The following is a 25,225-nucleotide window of genomic DNA, read 5'->3' as shown; positions in this document are numbered from 1 at the left end:
TTCTTCTAGCTTATTTTATTGTAAGAATCCATTATATACTACATACAAAATACGTGTTAACAGTTTATATTATTCATAAGGCTTCTGGTCAAGAGTAGACAATGAAGTTTGGGGGAGTTAAAAGTTACTATGTGGAGGGGCACCTGGGTAGCTCAGTCAGTTGAGCATCCAACTCTTAATTTTAGCTCAGGACATGATCTTAAGGTTCTGAGATTGAGTCCTGCCTCTTGCTCCATGCAGAGCAAGGAATAGGCTTGAAATTCTCTCTCTCTCCCTTTGCCCCCCCATATTCATGCAACCATGTGCTCACTCTCAACATCTCAAATAATCTTAAAAAAAAAGTTTCTATGTGGATTTTCCACTGCACAGGAGGTCCATGCCCCTAACCCCATTGTTCAAGAATCAATTGCATATATAATAGTTATATCTTTATTGAAGATTATAGCTTTTTAAAATTAAGAATGACTGTCCTAATAAGTGTAACATATACTTTGAAATAATTTGTATCCTGCTTTATTTCAATTTGTATGTGTGTAGAATATCTTCGTTCATCCCTACATTTTATTTTTTGCCATACACACACACATATATATATATATTTAAGATTTTATTTATTTATTCATGAGAGACACACACAGAGAGAGAGGCAGAGAGACAGGCAGAGGGAGAAGCAGGCTCCATGCAGGGAGCCCAACGTGGGACTCGATCCTGGGTTTCCAGGATTACACATGGGCTAAAGGCTGTGCTAAACTGCTGAGCCACCTGGGCTTCCCTACACATATATTTTTAAGATTTTATTTATTTATGAGAGACACACAAAGAGGCAGAGTCATAGAGGAAGAAGCAGGTTCCCCACCAGGAGCCTCATGCTGAACTCAATCCCAGGATCCTGGGATCACAACCTGAGCCAAAGGCAGATGCTCAATCACTAAGCCACCCAGATGCATATATATACTCTAAAGTAGGTTCCATGCCCAGCATGGGGCTTAAACTCATGGTCCCAAAATCAAGAGTCATAAGCTCTATTGACTGAGCCAGCCAGTCACTCCCTTATATTTTGCTTTAAATCTTTTTCAATTATTTTGCCTTAGGTGTATCTTCTGTATTTTCACTCAATTTGAGAAATTTTGCCTTTTATTTATTTTTAAAGATTTTACTTATTTAGTCATGAGAGACAAAGAAAGAGAGGCAGAGACATAGAGGGAGAAGCACTCCTCACAGGGAGCCCGATGGGGGTCACACCCTAGACCCTAGGAAGGCAGACACTCTACCACTGAGCCACCCAGGCATCCCAAATTTTGCCATTTATTATAAATACCTAATTTACATTTATGTTTCTCCATATAAAGTCTAAAAGATGGTCACAGCCCTTAATATCTTTGTAATCTAAATGAGCAGCTTATAATGGTAATTCATACTGACATTGTATACTTAATTCATTAATTCCTAAAGTCTGGAATTAAGCTGAATGCATTTTTAGTACAAACCAGTATTAGTCCATACTTTATTGATTTTGACCTCTCAGCCCCCACCCAGAGGATATTTGGCAATGTCTGGAGATATTTTTGATCAATACAACTTGAGAAGGGTGCTACTGGTATCTAGTGAATCTACATTATGAAGTTTCATTAGTATATAAAATATCTAATCAACCAGTTAAATTAAAAACCTCAAGTAAGTCAATTGCTTAATGTCAGTGTATCTATCTTTTGGAAAATAAACTAAACAGCTGAAAAAAATTTTTTTTTCCATAAACCAGCGTTGGTTTATTTGGGCCAAATGCATGCCTTGTTGCTTGTTTCTATTCTAGCAGTGGCACTGCTCTGCTGTAAACACTGGAAGGAAGGAGGCTGCCCTCAAGCAATCTAGCAGATCACTAAGCCAGAGAACAAATGCCACAAGCTTCTTAAATGTATAGTTTTGAATGTTGTGGAATGTAGAGGTAGGCGTTCACTGCGGCAAATGTGGTGGGACACATGGGCTTGGAGCATGCTCAGAACCAGCTGTTCTAGAAGGACAGCCTTGGGCCCACCCTGACTTGACAAGGCAACCAAAATCTGCTTCACGTTCAGCTGAAAAAAGCCGATGTTTTTTTGTTGTTGTTGTTTTGTTTTCTTTTTTAAAAGATTTTATTTATTTATTCATGAGAGAGAGAGAGAGAGAGAGAGAGAGAGGCAGAGACACAGGCAGAGGGAGAAGCAGGCTCCATGCTGGGAGCCAGACATAGGACTTGATCCCGGGACTCCAGGATCACGCCCTGGGCCAAAGGTAGGCGCTAAACCGCTGAGCCACCTAGGGATCCCCAGAATATTATTGAACTCAGTTACTATTTTTTATTATTTTTTCTATATATTATTTAGTGGTTCCCATCCATCTGAATATGTATTTTACATACTTAAGATATTACAATTTTGGACATCTAACTTCCAGAATTAAAAGTAAAAAGAATGAAGATAAATGTTTCTTAGGCATTGAAATAGACAGGAAATAATATGTGGGATTGGAGCATGATAGAAGGTAAGGATTACAGTACCCTAAACAAGAGACAGAAATAGGCCTCCATATTGAGGCAGCATTCAAGAGGACAAAGAGTAAGAGCCAAGAATAAATTGCAGGACTGATCCAGGAAGGGAAATGTGAAACAGAATAAAGAAGAAAAGTAATAGAAAAATATTAGAAACCATGGGCAGATCTGAGAGGTAAGTCAAAACCAATTCAAATTTTAAGTTTCATTTTCAATAAGATAAACTGCATTTATTTGTAGATCTCTGAATATTTATCACAAATTACACACCTCCATTATGTTAATATTCAAATTGATTTCCTATGTTGATAGTTATACTACAGCTACACATAATCTGTTAATTACAGATTGGTTATGATTGTATATACTAATCAGATGGACAAATGTTTGCCTATGCCACAAGGAACTGTTTGATTTTGAGTAAATCTTAAAACCCTCTAAACCATCCATTTCCTCATAGGGACAATGACTATTTAATAAGATAATGCAGACATATAAAACATATAAAACATTCAATATAGTATCTATCATGTTGTAGACAATAAATGTTAGATAATTTAACATTATATTCATAGGAAAAACTATATTAATTTAGTTTACCCTTGTTCTAATTAGTGTATAACTTCTCTAATTCATTCTTGGATGCTTGTGGCTTCAAATAGTTTGGAAAGATTTTTTCCTTTACAGTCCTTTAATGATGATCATTAGTGTCCAGATTATGCAAGAAATTTTTTATTTTAAATGTTTAATTTTTGTTAGTAACATAGTGCTATATTAGTTTCAGGTATACAATACAGGCATTCAAAAATTCCATACATCACCCAGTGCTCAACACAACACTCCTTAATCCCTATCACCTATTTCATTCATTCCCCCACTCACTTCCCCTCTTGTAACCAACAGTTTGTCCTCCATAGTTAGGAGTCTTTTCTTGATTTATTTCTCTTTTTTCCCCTTTGCTCATTGTTTTGTTTCTTAAATTCCACATGAGTGAAGTCATATGGTGTGTCTTTCTCTCACTGATTAATTTCACTTAGAATTATACTCTCTAGCTCTATCCATGTTATTGCAAATTCCAAGATTCCATTCTTTTTCATAGCTGAGTATTATTCCATTATATACATACACATATGTACATACACACCACATCTTCTTTATCCATTCATCAACTGATAGACACTTGGGCTGGCTATTGTAAATAAGGCTGCTATAAACATAGGGGTGCATAAATACCTTTGAATTAGTGTTTCTGTATTCTTTCAGTAAATACCCAGTAGTGTAATTGCTGAATCATAGGTCTATTTTTAACTTTTTGAGGAAACTCCCTACTGCTTTCTACAGTGGCTATATCAGTTTCTCTACAGCCTTGCCAATTCTTGTTGTTTCTTGTGTTGTGGAATTTAGTCATTCTGACACCTGACGGGTATGAGGTGACACCTCATTGTGGTTTTGATTTGCATCTCATGATGGTAAGTGATGGTGAGCATCTTTTCATGAGTCTGTTGTCCAAGTGAATGTCTTCTTTGGAGAAATGTTTATTCATGTCTTCTGCTCATTTTTAATTAGATTATTTGGGTTTGAGGTGCTGAGTTGTTTAAGTTATGTCATTAGCAAATATCTTTTCCCATTCTGTAGGTTGCCTTTTCATTTTGTTGATTGTTTCCTTCACTGTGCAGAACCTTTTTATTTTGATGTAGTCCCAACAGTTTACTTTTGGTTTTGTTTCCATTGCCTCAGGAGATATAACTAGAAAGTTGCTGCAACTGATGTCAAAGAGCTCACTGCCTGTCTTCTCTTTTAGGATTTTTATATTCTCAGGAAGTCTCACATTTAGGTCTTTAATCCATTTTGATTTTATTTTTGTGTATGGTGTAAGAAAGTGGTCCAGGCTTTTTTCTATTGCATGTTGCTGTCCAGATATCTTAACACCAGTCCTTGAAGAGACTATCCTTTCCCACTAGATAGTCTTTCCTGCTTTGTTGAAGATTAATTGATCATATAGTTGTGAGTTGATTTCTGGGTTTTCTATTCCATTCTATTGATCTATATGCCTATTTTTGTGCCAGTACTGTATTGATTACTACAGCTCCGTAATATAACTTGAAGTCTGGAATTGTGATACCTCCAGTTTAGTTTTTTTTTCTTTTTCACGATTGCTTTGGCTATTCGAGGTCTTGTTTCCACACAAACTTTAGGATTGTTTGTTCTAGCTCTGTGAAAAATGTTGGTATTTTGATAGGGATTGCATTAAATGTATAGATTTCTTTGGGTAGTATAGACAATATTTGTTCTTCTAGTCCATTTATTTGTGTTCTGTTGATTTTACTTCATCAGTGTTTTAGTTTTCAGAGTACAAGTCTTTCACCTGTTAGGTTAGGTTTATTCCTAAGTATATTATTATTTTTAGTGCAATTGTAAACGCAATAGATTTCTGTATACTGATTCTGTATTCTGTGACTTTACTCATTTCATTGATCAGTTCTAGCATATTTTTGGTGGAATCTTTCAGGTTTTCTATATATAGTATCATGTCATCTGCAAATACTGGAAGTTCTACTTCTTCCTTACTATGTGGATGCCTTTTATTTATTTTGTCTGATGGCTGTGGCTAAGACTTTCAGTACCATTGAATAATAGTGAGAACGGACATCCTTGTCTTGTTCCTAACCTTACAAGAAAATCTCAGTTTTTTCTCATTAAGGATAATGTTAAGCTGTGGGTTTTTCATATATGGCCTTTATTATGTTAAGATATGTTTCCTCTAAACCTTCTTTGTGGAAGGTTTTTATCATGAATGGATGTTGTACCTTTGTCAAATGCTTTTTCTGGATCTTCTGAAATGATTGCATGGTTCTTATCCTTTCTCTTATTGATGTGACATATCACCTTGATTGATTTTTGTGAATACTGAACAAACTTTGCAACTCAGAAATAAATCCCACTTTATCATGGTGAATGACTTTTTTTTAGTATACCATTGGATTCAGTTTGCTTGTACTTTGTTGAAGGTTTTGTGTTTATGGATAAACATAGGATATTAGCCTATAGTACTCTTTTTATAGTGGTATCTTTATCTGGTTTTGGTGTCAAGGAAATGCTGGCCTCATAAAATGAATTTGGAATTTTTCTTCCTTTTCTATTTTTTGGAATAGTTTGAGAATAGGTATTAACTCTTCTTTAAATGTTTGGTAGAATTCACCTAATGAAGCTTTCTGGTCCTGGATTTTTGTTTGTTGAGAGTTTTTTGATTACTGACTCAATTTCATTGCTGGTAATTTGTCTGTTCAAGTTTTCTACTTCTCCTTGTTTCATTTTTGGTAGTTGATATGTTTTTAGGAATTTATTCATTTCTTCTAGGCTGTCTAATTTGTTAGCAGACAGTTTTTCATAATGTTCTTACAATTGTTTATATATCTTTGGCAATGGTTGTTATTTCTCCTCTCTCATTTGTGATTTTGAGTCCTTTCTCTTTTTCTTGAGAAGTATGGTTAGAAGTTTATCAATTTTACTGATTTTTTCCCAAAGAAGTAGCTCCTGATTTCATTGATCTGTTCTACATGTATTTTGTTTTTTAGCTTCTATATAAGTTAATTATGCTTTAATGTTCATTATTTCCTTCCTTCTTCTGGTTTTAGGTTCTGTTTGTTGTTCTTTTTCTAGCTCTTTTAAGTGTAAAAGTTAGACTGTCTATTTGAAATTTTCCTCGCTTCTTAAAGTAGGCCTGTATTTCTATAAACTTTCTTCTTAGAACCAGTTTTCCTTTATCCCAAAAGTTTCAGACCACTGTGTTTTCATGTTCATTTGTTTCCATGTGATTTTTAAATTTCTTCTTTAATTTCCTGGTTGGTCCACTCATTATTTAGTAGCATGTTATTTAACCTCCATGTATTTGTGGTCTTTCTAGTTTTTTTTTTTTTTATGTTGACTTCTAGTTTGATAGTGTTGTGGTCCAAAAAGAGGCATAGTATGATTTTCATCTTCTTGAACTTGTTGAGGCTTGTTTTGTGGCCTAATATGTGGCCTATTCTAAAAAACTTTCCATGTGCACTTGAATGTGTATTCTGCTGTTAGGATGGAATGTTCTAAATATCTGTTAAATCCATCTGATCCAATGTGTCATTCAAAGCTACTGTTTTCTTGTTTATTTTCCGTTTAGATTATCTGTCCATTGATGCAAGTGGAGTGTTAAAATCCCCTACTATATTTTATTACTATGGATTAGTTCCTTTATGTTATTAACTGTTTTATGTAATTGCGTACCAATATTGAATGCATAAATATTTATCTTTGCTATCTCTTTTTGTTGGATTGTCTCCCTTATGATTATATAGTATCCTTCTTTGTCTATTTAAAGTCTACTTTGTACAATGTAAGTATTCCTACTCTGGCTTTCTTTTGACATCCATTTGCATAATAAACTTTCTCCATCCTCACACATTTAATCTGCAGGTGTCTTGTAGGTAGTATATAGACGGGCTTTTTTTTTTTTTTAAATCTATTCTGTCTAGCCTATGTTTTTTGATTGGAGCATTTAGTCCATTTACATTTAAGGTAATTATAGATAATATATATTTATTTATCATTTCATTGTCTTATAGTTGTTTCTGAAGATTATCTGATTTTTTTTAACTTTCTTTCATTACTTTCTCTAGTTCATTTGTTTAGAGATATATTTGGATTTCTTTACCTTTACACATTACTTATCTATTAGTGGGTTTTGATATATGGTTACCATTAGGTTTACATATAACCTCTTCTGCACATAGCGACCTTTATTAAATTGATGGTTGTTTAAGTTTGAACCCATTCTTTTCTCCTTTTCTCCCCATGTTTTAAGCATATGTTGCTACATTTTATCCTTTAATTTTTTGAGTTTCTTGATTGATATTTTACAGGAATATTCTTGCCTCTCTTTTGTTTTCTACCTTTATAATCTCACTTTTGGTCTCTTTTTTACTACTCAGAGTTCCCTGTAATATTTCTTGGAGGATGGTTTAGTGGACATGAACTCATTTAGGGTTGTTTGTCTGAGAAATCCTTTATTTCTTCTTCCATTCTGAATGATAGCTTTGCTGGATAGAGTAGTTTTGGCTACAGATTTTTCCCTTTCAGTATTTTGAATATATCATGCCATTTTCTCATGGCTTGCAAAGTTTCTGTTGAAAAAGTCTCATGCTAGCCTTATGGGTTTCCCTTGTAAGGTACTGTTTTCTTTTGTCTTACTGCTTTAAATTTTATCACTATATTTTGCAAATTTAATTAATATCTTGGCTATATGTCTGCTTCTGTTGATTTTGATGAGTGTTCTCTGTGCGTCTCAGATCTGGATATCTGTTTTTCCCCAGATTAGGGAAGTTTTCAACTATTGTGTCTTCAAATAAATTACTTGCCCCCTTTTCTGTCTCTTCTTCTTCTGGGATTCCCATAACATAAATGTTATTATGTTTAATGGAGTCACTGAGTTTCCTAAGTCTATTCTCATGCATAATTCTTTTTTCTCTCTTTTGTTCAGCTTGATTACTTTCCATTACTCTGTCTACCAGGTCACTAATTTGTTCCTCTGCTTCTTCCAACCTGTTGTTCATTCTATCAAGCACGTTTCTCATCTCATTTATTGAGCCCTTTATCTCTGCTATGTTATTCCTTATCTCTGTGTTAAGGGTCTCACTAATGTCTTCCTCTCTTAAGTCCAGTGAATAGCCTTATGATTACTACTTTAAATTCTGTCAGGCATGTTATCTATTTTGCTTAGCTCTCTGTGGCCTCATCCAGTCTTTCATTTGGGATAATTTTCTGTCTTCCCGTTTTGTCTAAGTTTTGATGCCTGTTTCTCTGTGTTAGTAAAGTCAGCTATGTCTCCTGTTCTTGAGGTTAATAGCTTTATGAAGAAGAGATCCTGGAGTGCCTTGAGCCTAACACTCCCGAGAAGGTCTCCAGTGTGTGTGCTGGGTGTACTCTGCTATTTTGTCCTGGCCACTTTATGCTTCAGGCCAATAAACTGCAGAGGCTCTCTTTCCCCTGTTGTGGGTACTGTTTGGTCCCTGGTCTGAATGTGGTACATGTTTTTTTTTTTTTTTTTTTTTTTGGCTGTGTACATAGGGTGCTTTATTCTCCATAGAGTGATACATGCTAAGATGGGTTGGGCTTGGGCCAATGTCCCCATATGTACAGAACTGAATAAAGTGGGTCTCTGAGAAGAAGTCTGATTTGCCTTAATGTGGAAAGGGAGAGGGGGAAAATGGAGATGGACATTACAACCAGAGATGTGTTCAGTCCTGTGCTGGTTCTGGCCTGGAATGCAGGGAGATAAGGCAGCTCTTAGGGTAGTCACTTCCAGGCTGGGGCTCCCTGCCGAGCTTGGAGGGCCTTCTGTACCACATCTTCCCACTGGGCATCTGAGATCTCCCAAGCCCAGGCAGGAACCCCTGGTGCAGGCAGGCTTACTCCAGCCATCGTCCTTTTCACCAGCTCCACATGTTCCAGGTCCATGGGAATAGAGCTGTGGTTGCTCAGTCCGGTAGCTCCCTCCTCCTCTTCATCGTTGCTGTCTACTGGTGGGTCTGGCAAATGAAGCCCCAGTGCCTGGATCTGATACTGAATATCAGCAACTACATCTTCACTAACCCCCACCGGTGCCAGCTCCACCTCCTCTTGTTCAGGATCTTGGTTCAGGGGCTGATAGGAGTAGCCAGCTGGGCCTGCCCCTGTTTCCTCCTGCTCTTCCTCAGGCTCCTCGCTGCTCCAATCCCCAGTGCCTTCTGTAGGGCCCTGGTGTGGCCCCAGTTCCTAATTCGGATTGGGGAAAATATGCTCAGGGCCCATGGTATCTCCCCCTAGAACTACTGCTGCCATCCGGGCAGGGGCCGCTCGGAGCCTGCGGCTGAACCCCCGAATGTGGTACATTTTAACTAGATCTGTTTGTGAAGTGAGACCTATCACCACCACTATCAAAACTGAGGCACCACAAAACTTCCTTGTCAGGAGACACAGTGACAGATGAGCTGGCCTTCTGGAAGGGGTTTGCCACGCTGGGACTGAGGCAAATCTGCCCAGGAGTAGTGGTTCCACTGGAGTGTGGAGGGGGCAGGGCCTAGTGTTACTTGGTGAATGTTAGCGCTGTACTGTTTTCCAAAGATGGCCTTATGCTTATGCTGAAGGCTGAAGGAGGGAAATGGCATTGGCCAGTTTCTTTGTTCACAGTGGTGTCTCTCCATGAACAATACCTCTCTGGGATGTGCAAATATTCTCCAAGATAAGCAAATATCCTCCCCACTGTGTGCCCCAGGCATTCTTTAGATCACTGTTTCCATGCTGTATGTCTGAGATTGTTTTCCTGCACTCTCTCCTAGAGCAGCCTCAGTGCCCTCTGGCCTCTTTCCTACTGACCTTTAACACTCCAGGCCTTAAGTCCTGCTGCTTATAAAAACTCATTAAATTGAGTCCCTTTCACTTTCCAAGCTGATTCCATGGGGTTCTTTTTCTGTGTGTGCTCTTATGTGCTAGTGTGTTCTCTCACCCTTCTCCATGACTGTGGCTCCCTCCTCACTGCAGTAGTCACCATCCATTTTCCTCCTAAACTGTGTCTCCACACATCTTACCTTTTTCTATGTAGCTTCTTCTTTTCCTTTAGTTGTAGGGTTTGTTCTGCCAGTCTTTAGGTCAATTTCTGGGGTATTTAGGATGATCTGATAGTTACCTAGTTGAATTCCTGAGACAAGGTAAGCCTAGGATTCTTCTCCGTCATCATCTTTCAACCTCTATGCAAGTTTCTAGTAAATTCATATATGTTGAAAGAGAGTAATTACCCCATGCTGTAAATTACCCCATGCTTCTGTATTGAATATACTCTTACCTTTTTTTTTAAGCCAAATTACTTTGCTGATCCTATCTAATTTCCTGTCTTTAAGGTGTTATTTAATCTTTTAAGTTGCTATCCTGCTTGGTGTATTACAACTCTCTACAACCCTCTGGTTGTATTTTTACACAATATATCACTTTTTTATTACCTCACCTATGCAGCTAATCCTTAAGCCTCTCTTTATGAATTATTTCTCTTACATTTATGCTTATAGCACATCTGCACATTTTCATTGTTATTTCACATCTAAATCATTAATAAAAATGTTTAAAAGCATACTGTCCCAATAACCATAGTATCCAAATGGCATTTCAATATGATTTTGGATCTTAAAATATCTATTCTGTGATTACATTTCCTGAGTTTAGATCCATGTAACAGTACTTCTTTATTATAAGAATTCCAATTAATTTTTCAAGAAAGTTTTATGAGATACTTTTTTACTCTTCAGCAATGATGAAACTGCATTTATTTAACCAACTGCAGCACTATTGAAACCTCCTGATACCAAATGTTTTTTCACAGCCTCTCATTACTTCAGGGGTTAGAAGTTACAAAGGGAGGATGTAAAAACTCAACTATCGTAATATTAGGAAAACAGTTCCACAGGGAACATTGGCACCTGATTACTAATGAAAACTTTTCCTCTCTGTAAAGGGAATCTATGTGGTTAAAAGCAGGGATATAATCGCCCTGGAATGACATACTCTCAAGTCTAAGACACTAATATTCAAAACAATTTGAGTGCATTTAATTTACAATGCTCATGAATTTTAGGATTTTGAGTTTTTGTGTGAAACCAAAACTATCTCTGTGGTGCTGACCCTTCACATATACCTCCAGATTCTCCAGTTTACAGACAAACATAAAATTCTGGCACTTCTCACATAAAAAAAGAACAAGACTAATGCTTCATACTCTTTGTAGACTTATCTCTCTCAGCCATATCCATTGTTAAATTCCAAGTTAAATTGTCTAATCAATTTTAAAATGAATATGATCACTGCCCCTAAAGTTAAACTGAAACATTAAATAAGCAGCAAAATGAAAAAGTATAACTCATTCAATATCTACTGTACAATTAAATTACTCAAAATATACATATATGGGCTTAAAATAGTGAATAAAAATAGCAATGATTTTGTCATTTCTCCTTATAAAAGCAAATGGCAATGGTGATGATAAGATGAACACTTTTTGTTAAACATGCTTAAAAGATGAAGCAAATTTGTTTTCACTTGTCTTGATATTCAAATGTTAAAACTATTTATAATAAAACAAAAAAGCCTTTCACAGTTGTTGACAATAATAAAACTGAAACAAAAGCAACAATTTGTATGATTGAAAAAAACACTAGGTAACAATGGTAGACATCAATTGTCCCACTGAGGTTCTCTCACTAGCTGAGCAAATCAAGGTAAAAATTTTTGTTAACTACAAAATACAACATTTAAATATAGCATTAGATCAAAGCCTTTTAGTAACAGAAACATTTACTGAACACCTATACCTGCTAGGCAGTGTTCTGAGTGTTTTACATATATTATTAATCCTCATAAATTTAATAAGTATTATTATCATACCATTTTAACAGATGAGGAACCTCAAGTACAAAGAAATTGTATGACCTGCCCAAGGTCAGATAACTATTATAAAAGCTAAAATATCAACCTAGGAGGCCTGGCATTAAAATGTAGGTTGTTAACCATGTAATACAGCTGCCTTATCATAGTTGTTCTAGAACTGTTTGTAATGTTTTGGGCAAATCACTTAATCTTCATTGTTTCCTCATTTGTAAAATAAAAGAACTGATCTGTATTAGAGTCTTTTTAAAGTTATTTCCAACTCCCGTATCTGCTTACCACACTTTTCCTCAAGTGAATATTCTTAAGCTTCTTGCATTTATTAGTTAACAGCATTTTCCATCATCTCATGATGAAATTAAATACATCCTTACACCCAGGAATTCAATTATTTTCTGATAGCATTTCATTCTAATGGAGCAATTAATTGGGACACCATGGTGTAGTGGAGTAGCTTAATATCTCTTACTGACATGTTACACAACCTTAGCCAAGTCACTTCTCTTGAACACAAGTTCCTCTTCTTTAAACCAGGGGGACTTGTTAATGCGTTCCATTATTTTTAGTGTTCTTTTATTGTTCTTGATTTGAAAATCCCAAATGATAGAAAGAACACAACTGATCAACTTTAATTTACTTAAAAGTTAACCATTTATATCTATCTTTTTTGTCATTTTATATTATTAAATCCTCAACAAGGGCACCCAGGGGCAGATAAAAGTAGAAGTGAGCAAAACACAGATCTATTTCTTGTTTTTTAGCAACTCTGCACAAAAATGGCATGAAAAAAATCAGGACCTACATTAAAATTAGAGTCTGAACTGCTTTTGCTGCTCCTTTTATTCAGGACTAGAGAACAAAATACAAGTTGTTTGCATAATCCTATTCTCTGCTATTTCAATTTACCTGGCATTTCCTGGTCCTTTGTTATTTTTGTATGTATTAGTAAGAACAATGTTTTGTGTTTAGTGCCTTATAGTCAACTAGAAACTAAGGAAGACATACATTTGAAGTGGAATTGTAGCATGAGTTTAAACCTATCTTAGAGAAAAAGATACTTGTTCATTATGGATGTCAACTCAACGTTCTTCCTTCTTCCTTCTTCTCTAATAATGACCCTTGTTCACCCATTGTATTTAGCAATCTTAAAAAATTATTAAGCTATAAAGTGAATTAATTTGATTAACATATATAAAGGTACTTCCATATAGTAAAATACAAGCATCAATTATCAAGTCTCAAACTTCCTGCAAAATAGTAGTCACTATCTATATCAAAATGAAAATAAATAACTTTACATGTAAATGGATCTCATTAGCATAATGTTGTGACTTATAAAAGCAATTATGGATATAACAGTTTGGGATATAAAATAAATAAACTTCATGGAACTCTACATACAGAAACTTGCTGATGAGCCTTTCGTTTATTCCCAGTGGATGACTAAAGGCATTTTTATTTTTATTGTAGGAAACTTATTGATGGATACTTCATTTTTGCATATCACATTTTAGAAAATAAATACCAAACTATACAAAGAATACCTACATGTACAAAATGCTAAACTACTGACACTATAACAATTTATTCCTAACTCTATTTCTTTGGCTTTCTATTTTTTTTTTCATTTTTTTAAATAGCACTTTATTTATTTAGAAATACATACAGGGAAAAGTCCCAACATGACTAAGGGATATCAGAAAGTCTCTCAAATTATAGAATATTATTTTTCTGCATGTAGTCAATACCAGCTCATGTCAAGCAAACTTATACAACATGATGAGAATTCCACAGCTTCCCTAAAGGAATAAATATTGCATACAAAATCTGTATTCCTACATTGGAATAAGAGATGAGAGATATCATCAGGTTAATGAAGTTTATTTTTCATGGCCCCTTATTTGCATGATCTCCTTCCATAGTCTAGTATACAACTGTTTATGTATAATTATGTATTCTTTTTTTCTAAAGAGGGTCCTCCAAATTATTTAAGGTTGAGGTGACAGTATTTATTTAGAACCACTCCTCCAGAGTAGGTATAAATATTTTTTGAATAACTATATTAATATAGCCAATTTTAAACTATTCTTTACCTTTAAATTTTTTTAATAAAAATACACCTTTATATAAGTGTATACTTTAAGATACTTTCATACAACAGATACATGATGATTTGATATACATATACAGTGAAATGATTGCTGCAGTAATTATTGATTTGATATACATATACAGTGAAATGATTGCTGCAGTAATTATTGAGTTATTAACGTACTTCCTCACAGTTTCTATTTTTTTAAAAATGAAAATACCTGAAATCTATAATCTTAGCAAATTTTCAGTATTCAATATAGTATTATTAGCTATAGTCATTACGCAGTACATTAGATGTCTAGACTTATTCATCCTATGTAACTGGAACCTTTTACCCTTTGGCCAAAATCTCTACATTTCCTCCACCTCCCCGCCTATTAGCCATCATTCTATTTTCTGCTTCTACACATTCAGCTTTTTTAGATTGTACATATAAGTGAGATCACGTAGTTTTTTCCTTATGTGTCTGGACTTACTTTACTTAGCATAATGTCCTCCAGGTTCATCCATGTTGCTGCAAAGGGCAGGATCTCCTTCTTTAAGGCTGCATAATACCACTGCACATCTATACCACAAATGTTTTATCCATTTATCTAGTGATTGACATTTAAATTGTGTTCATAAGTTGGCTACTGTAAATAATGTTGCAATAAACCTGGGAATGCAGAGTATCTCTTCAAGGTACTGATTTCATTTTCTTTAGGTATAAGTCCCAAATAAAAGTTTCTGGATCATGTTATTAGCAAGAATAATAGACAAGACCAGAAATTGCAAGGCATTGGAATCAGAAGGGAGGGCAGCCTGGGTGGCTCAGTGGTTTAGTGCCACCTTCAGCCCAGGGTGTGATCCTGGAGACCCAGGATCGAGTCCCACATCAGGCTCCCTGCATGCAGCCTGCTTCTCTCTCTGCCTTGTGTCTCTGCGCCTCTCTCTCTCTCTCTCTCTCTCTCTCTGTGTGTCTCTCATGAATTAATAAATAAAATCTTTAAAAATGATGAAATCATAAGGGAATAAGTAAAATTATCTCTTTACAGATTACAAAATCCTACACGTAGAAAACTCTAAAGTCTCTGTGTGCGCGCGTGCACGTGCACACACAGTTTGAACTAATACATGAATTCAGTAAAGTTAAAAGATATAAAACCAATATATGAAAATTCCTTATGCCAATAATGATCTATCAGAAAAGAAAATAAGAAAATAATCTCATCTACAATAGCATCAAAGAGAATAAAATATTTAAGAAGGAAGATTTATTTTAAGATTAAAATATTAATCAAGGAAGTCAGAAATCTGTACACACTGATAGCTATAAAATACTGATGAAAGAAACTGAAGAAGATACAAATAAATGAAAAGATACCTGACGTTCATAGATTAGAAGAATATTGCTAAAATGTCCATAGTGCTCAAAACAATAAAGAGATATAATTCCTTATCAAAAGTCCAATGATTTTCATAAAATAGGAAAAAAAATCCCAAAATTAACATTGAACAACAAAAAACTTCAAGTTGCCAAAGCAATCTTGAGAGAGAAGAACAAGAGTTGGAGGAATCACATTTCCTGATTTCAAGTTATAATACCAATTATAGTAATCAAACAGTATGGTAGTGGACTGGCATAAAAACAGACACATAGACCAATGGAACATAAAAGAGAGTCCAGAAATAGAACAAACATATATGGTCAACTAATTTTACACAGGGGAATGAAGAATACACAACGTGGAAAGGATAGTTTCTTTAATAAATGGTGCTGGGAAAACTGGATATCCACATGCAAGAGAATGAAACTGGATCCTTATCTTACGCCAGACACAAAAAGCAACTGAAAATGGATTAATAACTTAAACATAAGACCTGAAACCATAAAACTCCTAGAAAACACAGGGAAAAAGTTCCTTGACACGGATTTTGGCAATGATTTTTTTGGTAAAACATCAAAAGCTCAGGTAATGAAAGTAAAAATAAGTGAGACCACATCAAATTGAAAAGTCTCTACATTGCAAAGGAAGTAATCAACAGAATGAAAAGGCAACCTACAGATTCAGAGAAAATATTTGATAACCATATATCTGATAAGGGGTTAAAATCCAAAATATATAAGAAATCCATACAATTAAGTAGCAAAACAAAATAAAATGAAAAAAGAAAAGAAAAAAACAAGTAATTCCATTAAAAATGGGGAAAGGACCTGAATAAACATTAAACAATAAACAATAGACATAAAAATGGCCAACAGATATACGAAAAGGTGTTCAACAAAGCGTTATCATCAGGGAAATGCAAATCAAAACCATAGTGTAAGATATCATCTCACACTGGTTAGGATGGCTATTATCAAGAAAGAAAAAAGGTAAGTGTTGATGACAACATGGAGTAAAGGGAATCCTTGTACATTGTTGGGAATATTAATTGATATAGCTATTATGGAAAATAGTATGGAAATTCCTCAAAAAATATAACCTATTCTTCAAAGTTGATCTCAAATCTCATCTCTGAAAGCTTATCCTGATGACTCAAGGGTCTACAGACAGCTTCTCTCAGAATGTTATAGAACTCTGTCAGTATTGCATAGCCCACAGATTCTTCTATTCTACCCGATTTCTATATTACATGGGCTTTGGAATCACGTAAGACTGATATCTTAAAAAAAAAAAAAAAAGACTGATATCTTTGCTACTTCTAGTTCTATGATCTTGCAGAGATTACTTGAAGTATTTATGATCAAGTAGTTCATCTTAAAGATTGTGAAAATTATACTGCATCAGGAGAAGGAATTTTACCATGAAAACTAAGGAAGCCTAAGTATCCAGGACCCTTCACTTGTACTTGTACATGGTACTTTATTGTGTAGCCATAATTATGTATTGTTTGTTTCTCAAATAGGATGCTCAAAATTGTATAAACTTCAGACACCACAAAATCTGGATCCATACCTGCCTCTAGTAAGAAAATTACAAATATGCAGGCCCAATGTGTTTAAAAACAAGAGCAGCCAGTTAAAAATCTTTAGCTCAGGGATTTGGATGACTCAGAGCATTAGTAGTGGCACTTCTGAGTATGATTTCAATGAAACTTATGGCTTTTGTTTTTATGTTTTTATTTAAATTCAGTTTAGTTAACATATACTGTAATATTAGTTTTAGGAGTAGAAGTTAGTGATTTATCAGTTGAATATAACATCCAGTGCCCTCCTTAATGCCCATCACCCAGTTACCCCATCCCCCCACTCACCTCCCCATCAGCAACCCTCAGTTTGTTGCCTATAGTTAAGACTCTCTTATGCTGTGTCTTCCTGTTTTTATCTTATTTTTCCTTCCTTTCCCCTATGTTCATCTGTTTTATTTCTTAAATTCCACATGAGTGAAATCATATGGTATTTTTCTTTCTCTGACTTATTTTGCTTAGCATAATACCCTCTAGTTCCATCCACATCATTGCAAATAGTAATATTTCATTCTTTTTATGGCTGAGTAATATTCCATTGTGTATATATACCACTTCTTTATTCATCAGTAAAACTTATGTTAATGTTAGAAAACTATTCTTTGAGTGGCCAATTGGAAGGTAACACACCGAGTGAAGACAGAATAAATGTTTGCTCTTAGTCCAAGATCACAAAGGTTTATGTTGACACCATACCTGAATCTCTGTGTTTCTTCTGATAAGGTCCTTAAAAAGAACTGCTTATCAGATGAAGGTAGGAATGATGGCATGCTATTAATATACTTAGTAGGAAGTGATATACATTAAGTTTTCCTTACATCTTAGTTATTAATCATCATAAATACATTAGTTATCTAAATTTATTTTTTAATTGGATAAAGATTTATAGATATTATGTACCATATTTTTAGATATTTTTTCTACATCTGTACCTTCATTGTGATAGACAACTTTGTGAAAAAATACTGAAAAGTACAAAATACATGACAATATAATAACATCACAGATATCATATGCACAGAAACAGTTAAAACATTTCAAAAGCAAGTATTTCTTTGAAATACAAATATCATAATTATATTTCATAGAGAAAAGTGAGGAAGATGTACATTTTCCTCTGCACTAGAAATTCAAAATTGGAAGCTTAAAACATACATAATAGTTGTTATTGACACATTACTTATTCCTTTCATTTCATTCCAGTTTTCACCAGCAAGTATACTTAAAAATACCAGAGAAACTATTGCATCATAAAGTGTTTTCTTTTAAAACTGAGACTATTTGTATTCATAGCATTGTTATAAAATTGATCATCACACTGGAATATATCTTCCTAAATATAAAGAATACACCATTTCCCCCTATCACTTCAAATTCTCCTTATACTTGAAAACTAAAGTGTTTCAATTGCAAAATAAAGATTGGAGATAATGTGTTTTTGTTAAAAGTTGTCTAGTATACTATCACTTGCCACCTCAGAGTTAGGAAAAAGCAAAAACAATTCTTCATAAGTAAATATATAAATTTTGAGGATTAGAATGTCACTCTAAGAATAACAAAATAAAATAAATATTACAAACTGTTTTCTCAGATATAGTTAGCTAATTGACTTACACGTTCAACTAACATTAGTTGAATGCCTTAGGTGCAAGATGATACAAAGATGAATCAATGAGACATTACAATTCATACTTTCAATAAGCTTATGCTGTACATATGCATGTGTGAGTTTGTGTCAAATTTTAATATATTTACACCTATGTATCTTTTCAGATAGTGATACATTTCTTTGCTTCCCCTCATAACCAAACTTCTCTGATCATTTGCCAAAATGAGCTATCTCCCTTTCTTCACCTCCTATTCACTGTACTACTCCAAAACAAGTCCTGTTGACATGTCAACAATAAACATGAGTATCCACTGGATACTCTTCAGTTTTCCTCTGACTTTGCCCCTTAACAGCCTTTAACACAGTTGGTCATTTGCTGCTTCTTAAGACACGCTTTTAGTTTTTCCTCCTATCTCATTAACTACTCTCTCGTATTCTCCAGACTCCTGTCTAACCAAAAGATAATGTTTCTCAGGGGTCAACAACAGTACTGTTCAATAAAACTTCCTATAATAATGGAAATGTTTTCATATGTGCTGTTTTGTATGGCTGCCACTAGCCACATATGACTATTGAGCACTTGAAATGTGGCTAGTACAACTAAAGAACTAAATTTTAAATTTTATGTGATTTTAATTAATTTAAATTTAAATAGCCATTTGATCCTAATGAGTACTATACTGAACATCATGGCTTTAGAGAAAGCCCTCTTTTCTTACTTCTCACTATAAGTAATCTTTCATCTTTTGGCTGCTAATTTCCAAATTTATCTCTCAAGGTCTGAGGTATAATAATACCACTACTTGTATTTCTCACAGACATATCAAATTTAAAATACCTGAAACGAAATTCTTGATTTTCCTTCCCAAATATATGCATTTATTTAATGGTATCAATATCTACTCAGATGGTTCATCTAGAAATTTTAGACTTTAACAATATAGGTTTAACTGATTTTTTTTCAATTTAAAAAAAATTCCAAGCTCCTGGGGCTCCTGGGTGGCTCAGTCCATTAAGTGTCTAATTTGGTCTTGGCTCAGGTCATGATCTCAGGGTTGTGAGATGAGTACTGCATTCGGTTCTGCGCTTAGTGTGGAGTCTGCTTGAGATTCTCGCTCTCCCTCTGCCGCTCTCCTTATTCATGCTTGCTCATGTGCACACACTTTCTCCCTCTCATAAATAAATAAATCCTTAAAAAAAAATCCAAGTTTTTTTCTACCTGAAGGCTGCTTGCTTCCTCTGCCTTATAATGCTTTACCTCCAGTTCTTTAAAAGATACTCCTCTTCCTACAGGTCTCAGTTTAAATATTACCCCTGAGAAACCTTCTGTGACTATTCTACCTAACAGTATGTTTATCTCTTGATTAATCATATTCTCCAAATTTTCCTTATTTTCTTTGCAATATTTCCATAATTTCTATTTATTTATATATTTAATGTTTTTCCCACTAGACCAAAAGATCTATGAATACAGGGGTCATATGTATTTTATCACCAAGAGTTCCACAGTGTCCAAAAAAACTAAATATGTATTGAATACACATCAATGCTTAAGTCAGGAAACTAGTCTATTCCATTATTATCAGTGTTTCTGTGTACCCTTCCAGAATATTCTATATACCTGGACTTGTTATCTGCTCTTTCCAGATTTGAAATCAACAATTCTTTTTTAAAAAGATTTAATTTATTTATCTGGAGCGGGTTGGGGGGGTAGAGGGAAGAGAAAGCCAGAGAGTACAAGCAGGGGGAACAACAGAGGCAGAGGCAGAAGCAGGGAGCCTGACATGGGGCTTGATCCCAAACGCAGACACTTAACTGACTGAGCCACTCAAGCACCCCTCAACCACTCTTTTCAAAGATCACTGGTTGTTTTTCATGGAAAATGTTATTTCAAGACCATAACTTGGCACCAAGGATGTTTGTTCCTACTGGATTGATCTTTGTTTCCAGGACTTTTCATTTAACAGAGCTAGGAAATAATTAGTTTTATTTTTGAAGAGAAAAATCATCATGTGTTCTACTGATACTTCTAATTCAAATTCAGTTCTACAGGGTTTTAATTCAACTCATCTCATATTCATATTTCCTTTCTCCTATGCCTGGTTCTCAGGGGATCAAGGATGATAAAATTAGAATACTACGTATTTACTCATTTTTAAAATCTCACAATCCACACATGACAGTCTCAGAATAACAATACTAACATTATTGCTAACAATATAATTTCTTGAACAGTTTTAAGCTTTCTTGGTTTTAGTTCTTTTTTCTGTAAGGTATACATCACTGGGGATGTACAGGCTAACTGCTGTGTTTTCAAGTCACTTGAAATACTTCCTCTCTGATTATATCACCAGTTAAAATACATTTTGATGTTCAATTTGACTCTAATTTAAATTTTAGGGACTTTTTTTTTTCTTTTCTTTTATTGCAGTAAAATTTATCAGTCATTCTTATCATGGTTTCTTTGTTTTGTGTCATTCCCTGAGCATCTTCTGCATTCCACAAGTATGTATTCATTCATGTCTTCTCCTTGTACTTTACTCCTTGTATGGTTTCATACTTTAAACACTAAAACTTTGATATGAATTTATGGTGCAGAATAAGAATCCATTTTATTTTTTTTAATCCTGATGGCTACTAGTTGTCCCCATACCATTTATTGAATGATCCATCTTTTTCCTCATAGATCAGAAATACAAACATTTATTAAGAGTCCAGACTCATAATAGGAGATTTAGTGGCAGAGGAGTCAGTGACAATGGCTGAGAGCATCTGCTGGCAATGGCACTAGTGCTAGTACCTAAAGTAGACTATTTTTACGGCGGAATCTTAGCTGTGTTATACCTTTTGTTTTCTACCCAACATAGATCCTCCAGCTTTAACACTTACTTCAAAATTTTCCCATATATTTTGTTTTGTTTTGTTTTTAATCAAGGTAGTTTTGACTGTTTGCAGCCAAGAACCCTAGATTATACAACATGAATTTTCTCCCAGAATTCAATAGTGAATTTTCCCAAAGAGCTGCCTTTGGGTCTCAACTCTTCATTCTCTGGCTAAACTCCTGTCCCTGACTGTAATTACCAGAATTTTCACTACCATCTCTAGTAACTGACTCCTAATATGTATCACTAACCACGAGCTTCTTATCACCTCATTATTGTTATATTTTTCATTTCAGAGAGTAAACATACCCACAGTTGGTTATCTTAACATTTAAAGCTATCTTTTAAATATTATTTTTCTAGAAATATCCTGAGGCTTGACAGCAAGAGATGCTAAAGGCAAAGCAAGTAGAATGATTTGATTAGAAAAAGGTAGGAGAAATGGCAGGAAACAAGGATGGATTAGGAGACAAAGGTCAAATCACAGTTTGATTTGTTTATGTTAGAGTTAATATTTAACAATATAGAAAATAAACCATTGGATAATTCTGAGTAGTAAATGACATGATCAGATTTTTGTGTTAGAAAAATCATTTCGGCAGACTAAAAAAAGGACAAGGAGGACATGAGATTATCTTTTCTTTTTTAAAAAATAAGCTCTTTCATCCAAATAGACTTAGAACCTTACTATACAATCTGAAAAGTTTTCTACAAATTATTAACCAAATGCTATACTTTACAGAAGTATGGCTACCAATTAATTTTTAAAGTTTACAATATGAGTTTATAGATAAATATGAATAAAAGATTATCAACTATTGCCTTAAAAGTGATATGGACAATATGGTTTCTAATAAAATCAAACAGAACCATTAACTGAATTATAATCTATCATAATTTTACTATATATCATGAACAATTTGACAAGCAGATAAAATCTGCATTTAGAAAATCACTGTACCATTTGGAATGCATACAGATTATCTACCACATAATCTAAAGTATTAAACTGAGCATATAAAAGCCCATAAACTACAGAGCTCATAGCTACTTAGGGTATATATTTAAATCACTGTTTGGTTTTACTTGTATAAAAACAATAATACAAGCCCCTTCTTTGAAAAAAGGAAATATAAAATCAGAAATATAAATTTAATTTTAAGAAAGGAATAAGTTTTTATTTAAAGACCAACTGTGAACAAATTGATCAATTGATCTAAAAAGTATTTTGGTTTATTCAGATGCTATGCTCTAAGGCAGCTAAATTTATACTTGATGAACTAAATAAAAGATCTATTTGTGTTATTCAAGAAGGTATGTTTAGCTATGCCCTATTCTTTAAGTAAAAGATCTCTGTTGTGTTAGCTGATGGTTCAGTGAGAAAAAGACTTTCTTGCTGTATTTTAATAGAGAAGCCCATCTTTAGCTATGTGAAATTGATATAGGAACAAGTTAGGGGCAGATGAGGCTAGGAAGGGAAAGATAAGGGAAAGGCCCCAGAGTCAGGCTCCTACCCATCCCAAGAAAATAGAGATGAGACAGTAAAAATAGAAAAAAAATAAACCTGAATCCTTAGCTCCAAAATGTTAGGGAGTATCTCCCTTTAATGGCTACTAAGAAATCACAGAAATAGGTCATTAAGGTGTTACCAATAGTCCCTGCTCAAACCAAGATGGCACAAGAATCTCAAGGCCATGGGCTACCTGAAATCCCAGATGTAGAGAAATATTACGGAGGAGATATTAACCTGAGAGAAGGGAACACTTTGGGCTTATGATAATTACAAAAACATCTTGTTTGTTACTATGATAGTTTACAAGTCCACCATGTTTGTTCTAGACACCTACCCTGATGTTGACAAGAATTTTACCAAGTTCCCTGCTCAGTTTCCTAAAAAAGACAGACCATAAAAGCCCTCAGTGGCAACCCCGTCCGGACCCCTCTCAGTTTTGAGAGCTTTCTCTGTATCTCTGCTTAATAAACTTCTATCGCTTTGCTCGCTCTCTGTTGTCCACAAGATTCATTCTTCGACTCTGTGAGACAAGAACCAGCTGTCCCGTATCAAAATGTTAACTAATCTGTTAATAAATCATGTTATTTTTTCATAATTTTGAAAGGTCATAAAATTTGACTAGTATAGGAGATAAACTGCACTTATGGTTAATCACTGAAAATGTAATAATTTGCCACAAACAGGTGTTTTTATCCTTTTATGTCTCTTTTGATTTAGTTCTTCAGAAACCACTAAAAAACCTATTACAATACAACAAAAAATGAACCCAGACCAGTTTTTAGTTACTTAGTAGCTTTTATAATTTTCTGCCTCCTCTATGCAGTATATAGGTTTATATGAGTATAAATGTAGTTTTGAATGTTTCTAAACCTAAATACAACATAGAGTTGTATTCACCAGGACTGGTTAGTCCCCTGGACTCCCAGAACTATTCAATCTTTACATAGAATTTTCAAATAACTGCCGTGAAAACAGAAACTCTGTTAGATTAAAGATGGGTTACACTATAGATAGTATGCAGAGACCCAGAGATTAGACAGGCCATAGAAGTAGAGATGTCAATCAGGGAAATTCTAAATAGCAGGGAGAGGTAACCCAGACAAACTATCAAAGACATTTGTCAGTCTACAAACAGCTGAAGTCTCATTCAATAAGGAAAGTGAGACACAGAATGAGGAGGAAGTAATTTAATAGTAGGCAAGGTACAGGTGATCATGCTGTTGCACCAGAAAGGCCTAACAGAAAGTTATAGAATTCTACCTTTAAGAAATCATGAAAGGCAAAATCCTAGTATTTAATATAGCAACCTAGGCTAGAAGCAACTAGGATAATGTCCAATAAACAAAGCATAGATTCATTTATAAATGAAAGCACAAGGATTCAACTATTAGAGATAGATATAAGAAAGGACTTGATTAAAAAGGTCAAAGCAAGAACTTAATTACTAGAATCAATGTACTAAAACAAAGTAATGCCAAGAATGGGTTGATGCTAAGGTCATAAAACCCTGACCCTGATTTCCTTATAGTATCTGTTCTTAAAATATAGAATTGTTACCAGTGACTGGACAAGAGCCAGACTTAAATGTAGTTATTAAGGAACTTAAGTAATGAAATCCAGAAGGATTATCAGACTCAGGCCTATAATTAATACTAATTCAAGCTTTATTGTTGCTGTTGTCACTCCAGAATTCATGCTGTAAGTATGGCTTCTCTCTCTGCCTGAAAAAAATTAGCTGGAGTAAAATTACGGACACAGGTTACCAATTAAACTCTGCAAATCTCTAGCATATGGATAACTGGAATGTTGTACCATTCTTTCAGCAGTGGGTATGACAATAAATGCGTGACAAGACAGGAAAATTCACAAATATGCTCTCCATGGTGAACTGACAAAATAGGTAACCTTATTAAGGACTTTAAAGAATAAAATGAAGAAATATTCATAATATGAGCAACTGAAAAATCTTATTATGGTTAGTGAGCAGAACATAATGTTGAAATTAGAAAAAAAATCACAGAAAATTCTTCTTTGGAAATACATGGGTCAACTACTTCCTTTTTGGTCCTATGGCCAACACTGCATACTCTTGAATTCATGAAAGATAGCTACTTAGAATGTCACAACCCCAAAATAGAGCTGCTCCATCAGGATGGCGTGAATCAAATGTCTACAAAGTACTGGGACATTTCTCGTAGTCTAACTTTAAGTGT

The 25,225-nt window shown here is 34.5% G+C and overlaps 1 protein-coding gene and 1 pseudogene across 4 annotated transcripts in view; both read right to left on the bottom strand.

Annotated features, from left to right (window-relative positions):
• The window catches only part of PHYHIPL (phytanoyl-CoA 2-hydroxylase interacting protein like), an 81,466-nt gene that overhangs the window by 32,077 nt on the left and 24,164 nt on the right, over positions 1 to 25,225 (bottom strand). The gene's annotated exons all lie outside the window — the stretch shown is intronic.
• Positions 8,577 to 9,382, bottom strand: LOC140631485 (male-enhanced antigen 1 pseudogene; annotated as a pseudogene).

Source organism: Canis lupus, chromosome 4 (genome assembly GCF_048164855.1).
Source record: "Canis lupus baileyi chromosome 4, mCanLup2.hap1, whole genome shotgun sequence".
NCBI lineage: Eukaryota > Metazoa > Chordata > Mammalia > Carnivora > Canidae > Canis > Canis lupus.
The sequence above is the reverse complement of the archived record's forward strand: the minus strand, read 5'-3'. Positions and strand labels throughout refer to the sequence as shown.